The sequence below is a fragment of the Muntiacus reevesi genome, chromosome 2, assembly GCF_963930625.1.
Source record: "Muntiacus reevesi chromosome 2, mMunRee1.1, whole genome shotgun sequence".
In the NCBI taxonomy this organism is placed as follows: domain Eukaryota; kingdom Metazoa; phylum Chordata; class Mammalia; order Artiodactyla; family Cervidae; genus Muntiacus; species Muntiacus reevesi.
The window spans coordinates 264,538,830-264,545,620 of record NC_089250.1 but is presented as its reverse complement, the minus strand read 5'-3'; positions in this window follow the sequence as shown (position 1 = coordinate 264,545,620).

The following is a 6,791-nucleotide window of genomic DNA, read 5'->3' as shown; positions in this document are numbered from 1 at the left end:
GGGCCGAGCAGGGAGGAGGTTTGTGTTGAGGGGTGAAGCTGGAGAAGTAGGAGGGACCAAGTGTAATTTTGAGCTCTGTTGGGGCATGACCTGGGTGCTGGAGGGTCCAGGACTGTGTTATGACCGTAGCCACATAAGGCTATTTAAATATAAATGTAAATTAATTGAGATGTAATGCCTTAAAAAACCTAGTTCCTCGAACTAGCCACTTTCAAGTGCTCAACAGCCCCATGTGGCCAGTGGCTACCACACTTGAGAGCATGGGTACAGGACATTTCCATCATTGTCAGAGAAATTTCTATGGGACAGCACACACATAGGGATCTGAGGGGGTCGATGCCAGGTTAGATTTCTTGTCTTGTAGGAGGAGAGAACACCAAGTCAGGGTACCATACATCACACAGCAGTGTGTGTGTATATGTGTGTGTGTGTGTGTGTGTGTGTATGTGTGTGTGTGTGTGTGTTGGACACACTTTAGCAGATTGGCATCTTCCACAGTCCCCAGGTTGGAACACTTTTCTTTCTTTTCCTTTTTCTTCCTCTTCTTCTTTTAAATCTTTTGGCAGCTCCACGTGGCACATGGGATCTTAGTTCCCTGACCAGGGATTGAACTCGAACCCCTAACATTGTCAGCACTGAGTCTTAACCACTGGACCACCAGGGAAATCCCAGAGTCCTTAGGTTGCAACAGGAAAGAAATCTTGACTTTGAACTGTCTTGAGGTGGGCATGGTCCAGATATCTGAACATCTGTAGACTCCAGGACTGAGCTGCTGTGAGTGGGTGAGCCTGGCTCTCAGCCCAGCTCTGCCACCACTTGGTTATGGGATCTTGGGCGAAAGAGTTCACCTCTTGGAACTTTGGTTTCCTCCTCTGGAGGATGGGGCAAACACCCTTACTTATGGGACTGTTGGGAGGAGCAAGGAGACTTTGCAGGCAGGGGCCAGTAAATGCCTGTTATTTGTAATTATTATCCACCTTGCTTATGGACTTGCCCTTCCTCCCAGATTCGTGACCCTGCTCATGGAAAGTGTGTTTCCCTGGAGGTGTTTTCAATCCTCGCCTCCCAAATGGTCTCTACAGCCTGGAAGGTCTTGAGGCGGTGTTCCTGGTTGTGTTCCTGGGGTCAGAATTCTTCCAGGATCTTTTACTGCTGTTTTGAGGTTTGCTCTGTCCATCTGCCTCAGAAGAATTGTTGCAAACCCAGCCTTTATTTCCAAGGTCATTGCGCCAATCTTGGGCTGCAATCAGATTGCCCAGACCGGCTTCATTCTGGTAGGAATTTGGGGCACACCAGAAGTGGAGTTTAGGGACCACAGGGATTCTGATGAATTTTCCCTGTTAGACTTCAGGATCAAATGTTCTTTGAGCTGGGATGGGGAGAGGCAGGGCAGTAAGCAAAGCCAGTTATTCTAGATTTTCCAGTTCCTAAAGCTCCTCTCTCTCTCTTTCTCCCCCCTTCCTCTCTCCCTCCTTCCTTCCTGCCTCTCTCTCACCTAATGACTTTGATTCCTCTTACAACTACTAAAAGGAAAGTCAAGGTTTATTTAGAATATTTAGACAGAAAGAACTCAAAAGGAAGAGAGTAAAATTCAGCCAGCTTCCAACTGCCCAGAGAGCATCACTGTTAATTGTTGTTGTTTAGTCGCTCAGTTGTGTCCAACTATGTGTGACCCCATGGACTGTAGCCCAAGTGGGTTGACATTTCCTTTTCCAGGGGATCTTCCCGACCAGTCATCGAACCCATTGGTGGATTCTTTACTGCCAAGCTGCCAGGGAAACTGGTCACTGTTAATACCAGATGTTAGCGCCATCCTCTGTCCTGTAGTCTTCATCCTGGCTTTTCACCAGCCCCAGAAAGCAGGTCCTGGCTGGTCCAAGCCTCCTAATCTCACAGAGGCAGCAGTGAGTGGTGACTTGAAGTGATATCTTAGTTCCCTGCCCAGGAATTGAACCTGGATAACCTGGGTAAAAACCAGGAGTCCTAGGCACCAGACCGCAAAGGGCTAGAGGCTAGAAGCAGAATCTCCCTGTCTCTCGCTTCCATTTGAAGGCAAGATTGTTTTAAGGAGGCAAAAGCTGTGAAAACACATGCAAGGTTTATTATTGGAGGTATAGTACAACAAGTGGGAGAGCACATAGAAAGAGTTTGTTTAGTTAAGACAGAAGCAAGATGCTCACCTGGAGAGAGAGGGTGTGGGCTTCCCCCACTGAGGGGAGGAGCACAGAATACAGTGCAATTCTTCTGTGTCTTTATGCGTGTGTGCTAAGTTGCTTCAGTTGTGTCCGGCTCTTTGTGACCCTTTGGACTGTAGCCCACTAGTCTCCTCTGTTCATGGGATTCTCTAGGCAAGAATGCTGAAGTGGGTTGCTATGTCCTCCTCCAGGGGATCTTCCTGACCCAGGGGTCCAATCCACGTCGCCTGCATTAGCAGACAGATTATTTACCATTAGTACCACCTGGGAAGCCCAGGTCTTTGCTTACCTTTGGCCCGTTGTCTGATTTCTTTTTTCACACCTGACCTGCCCTAGGGCCCTCCCCAACAAGGATGCGCAACTTTTCCAAGATGGATTTCATCCCAGAGGTCTATGGAGGGTCTTGGCACTACCTATTATCGGTTGGCGCCTCCTCCTTTTGGACCCCCAAGGAGTCTTTCTGCACATGTGCTGTGTCTCCCTTGCCCCAAGGATGGGAAATGTGTGACCTCTTGATCTTTTACTCAAACAGAATTTAGTCTGTCTCTGTCCCTGCTGTGACTGTTATCTTAAAGTGTCCAAAGGAGACAAAGTCCAGTTATTTACCCTGTTCCTGTTCTTATTTCTAACTCAAAGTGCAAACAGGAGGCTTATTGTAAATATCTAGCCTAGAGCCTGCCTGCCTCTTTCCCCAGGAAATGTAAACAGGAGGATAATTATAAATGCCTAGCCTAGAGCCCATGGACCAACAGACTGGTTCCAAATAGGAAAAGGAGTACGTCAAGGCTGTATATTGTTACCCTGCTTATTTAACTTATATGCAGAGTACATCATGAGAAACGCTGGGCTAGAGGAAGCACAAGCTGGAATCAAGATTGTCGGGAGAAATATCAATAACCTCAGATATGCAGATGACATCACCCTTATGGCAGAAAGTGAAGAAGAACTAAAAAGCCTCTTGATGAAAGTGAAAGAGGAGAGTGAAAAAGTTGTTTTAAAGCTCAACATTCAGAAAACTAAGATCATGGCATCTGGTCCCATCTCTTCATGGGAAATAGATGGGGAAACAGTGGAAACAGTGTCAGACTTAATTTTTTTGGGCTCCAAAATCACTGCAGATGTTGATTGCAGCCATGAAATTAAAAGACACTTACTCCTTGGAAGGAAACTTATGACCAACCTAGATAGCATATTAAAAAGCAGAGCCATTACTTTGCCAACAAAGGTCCGTCTAGTCAAGGCTATGGTTTTTCCAGTAGTCATGTGTGGATGTGAGAGTTGGACTATAAAGAAAGCTGAGCACTGAAGAATTGATGCTTTTGAACTGTGGTGTTGGAGAAGACTCTTGAGAGTCCCTTGGACTGCAAGGACATCCAACCAGTCCACCCTAAAGGAGATCAGTCCTGGGTGTTCATTGGAAGGACTGATGCTGAAGCTGAAACTCCAATACTTTGGCCACCTCATGCAAAGAGTTGACTCATTGGAAAAGACCCTGATGCTGGGAGGGATTGGGGGCAGGAGGAGAAGGGGACGACAGAGGACGAGATGGCTGGATGGCATCACCGACTCGATGGGCATGAGTTTGAGTAAACTCTAGGAGTTGATGGGAGGCCTGGCGTGCTGCGATTCATGGGGTCGCAAAGAGTCGGACACGACTGAACTGAACTGAACTGAGCCTAGAGCCCATCTCTCTCTGGCCTCACTCCCAGGTGGTCCCATTCTCTGGCCAGGGATTGGTTGAGCAATGGGTAGTGCTGGTCAATCAGAGCTGAGGGGAGGCTCCTGGGGAAGCTCTCCCAGAATGGAGCGGGCTGCTTCTCCCGGTAGTTGTTTGGCTGTGATGGCTGGAATGCAGCAGCCACTTTGGCACCAGCCTGAGGATGACAGCCAGTATGTGGAGGAAAGCAGAGTAAACAGCAGAGAAGCAGAGCTGAACGTCACACATAGTACCTGGAGTTGAATTAGACAATCCAGTTCTTTGTTTTTAATCTCAGTCTGGGAAGTCTGGGGTGGGCGTGGGAGGGGCAAGAGGGGTTTTCTGCTGTTGGAGCCTGAAGCACCCCCACTCTTACATTTCTCTCATTGACTGAACTCTGCTTAAGCTTTCTTGAACTTTTTCCTAGTAGGATTGACGTTTGACTTCTGTTGTTTATCTTGGCCTTGTCCATTTTGAGCAAGAATCCTTCTAAATCAGTTCAGCCAGAACTGCCTTCCTTTGATGTCTGATCGGGTTCTTCTTCCTCCACCACCCCAGCTCACCAGGTGATATCTGATCCAGTAAGAATCCTGTTAGGTTGGCATAGCTAAACTCTTTCTTACCCTTGAAGCTACTGAAGCTGAATCCAGCCTCTGTACCCCTCTGCCGAACTAAACCTCAGAGACACAGTTTTGGGAGAAGTAGAAAAGAACAACTTTCTTGTTTTGCCAGGTAAGGGGACGACAGGGGGCTAATGACCTTGAAACCGTGTCCTGACCTGCAAGGGGTTGTGAAGAGCTTTATTTTAACATATGTTTAACATTTATTTATTATGGTTATTAACATAATTTATTATTATTTGTTTGGGGCTGTGCTTGGTCTATGAGTGCTGCACGGGCTTTGCTCTAGTTGTGGCGAGTTGGGGCTACTCTCCAGTTGCGGGGCATGGGCTTCTCATTGCAGCAGGCTTTTCTTGTTGCAGAGCACGGGCTCTAGGGCACTCAGGCTTCAGGATTTTTGGCACGGGAGACTCACTAGTCATGGCCCCCGGGCTCTAGAGCACAGGCTCAGTAGTTGTGGAGCACAGGCTTAGTTGCTCCTCAGCAAGTGGGATCTTCCTGGATGGAACCCAAGTCTCCTGCACTGGCAGGAGGATTCTTGATGACTGAGCCACCAAGGAAGCTACTAATTTATGGTCATTATTACTTTTAGCCATGCCACATGGCACATGGGGTCTTAGCTCCCCCACCAGGGATAGAACCCGTGTCCCCTGCAGTTGATGTATGAAGTCCTAACCACTGAACCACCAGTGAACTCCGATGAGGAGTTTTATAATAGTGGTTCACAGAGGGCACGATTAGTTCATGGACATTCTGATTGGTTGGTGGTGAGGTACGTGGGAGTCAGCATCACCAGCCTTCTGGTGCCAACCAGTCTGGGGTCTATGTCCTTGTGGGCCGCACACCCCTTAACTTCTCACGTCTAGTGGGGGTTCCAGTGTGTGCAAAACAGCTCAAAGATATTGTTTATGTGTATCCCTTGAGGGTGAGCCAGGACCCGGCCCCAAGTGTGCACTGATATTTCTCTTGACTGTTCCTCTCTTGTCTCCGCACCCTCCCCTTTCCCTAATATTCATAGCAACTGTTTGAACCTGCCGTTGGAACTCTGGGAAGGTCAGGGAGGCTGAATGAAGCATCTTCCCTGTAATCAAGAAATGAGGAACACAGAAAGGCTTTTGCGCCCAGAAGCCCCACAGGGGTCTTGCTCCCTATCACCACCTCTTAGTTGCTTTCCATCCACTGGCTCCCAGCCTGCTCCTTGGCTATGAATCGCCACGTGCCCACTCTGTATTTGGACTTGGGTCCAGTCTCTCTCGCCTTGGCAGATGCTCCCTATACCTAAGGTGATGACCCCATCTCCCTAAATAAAAGTCTGCCTTGGGCTTCCCTGGTGGCTCAGATGGTAAAGAATCTGCCTGCGATGCGGGAGACCTGGGTTGGAGCCCTGAGTCAGGAAGATCCCCTACAGAAGGGAGTGGTGACCCACTCCAGTATTCCTGCCTGGGAAATCCCATGGACAGAGGAGCCCGGCAGGCTACCATCCATGGGGTTGGAGAGAGTCAGGCATGACTGAGCCACTAACACTTTCACTTTATGCTTTAACTGCGCTCCCTAGGTGGCGCTATCAGTAAAGAGTTCACCTGCCAGTGCAGGAGATGGAAGAGATGTGGGTTCGATCCCTGCGTGGGGAAGATCCTCTTGAGGAGGAAATGGCACCCTACTCCAGTATTCTTGCCTGGGAAATCCCATGGACAGAGGAGCCTGGCGGGCTACAGTCCCGGGGGTCACAAAGAGTCAGATGTGACTGAGTGTGTGAGAACACCGTGTTTTAACTGGTGTCATTAAGTAATTTTTTCTTTAACAGTTAGCATATTATTTTTTCTCCAACAGTTCACCTGCCCTTCATGAGTTTAATTGGCTCCTGAAAATTCTTCCAATAATCTCTGGGGAATGAAAAAATTCTTTAAATAAAAAATTTAAATTATTTCTTCTATTGTGACAAAACCCACATACAATTTACCATTTTAGTGTGTACAATTCAGTGGCATTTGTAGGTTCATGATCTTATGCAACCATCACTGTTATCTATTTCTAGAACGTTTTTTTATCATGCCAAAGGGAAACTTTGAACCCACTAAGCAGCCACTCCCCATTCCCCCTTCCCCCAGGTCCCAGTAAGTACTGATCTCTTTTCTGTCTCTATGAATTTGCCTATATTGGATATTTCATTTACATGGAATCATGCAAGAAGTGATCTTTCGTGTCTGGCTTCTTTCATTTAGCATCATGTTTCCAAGACTTTCACATGCATTAGTACCCCATCCCTTTTCATGGCTGGAT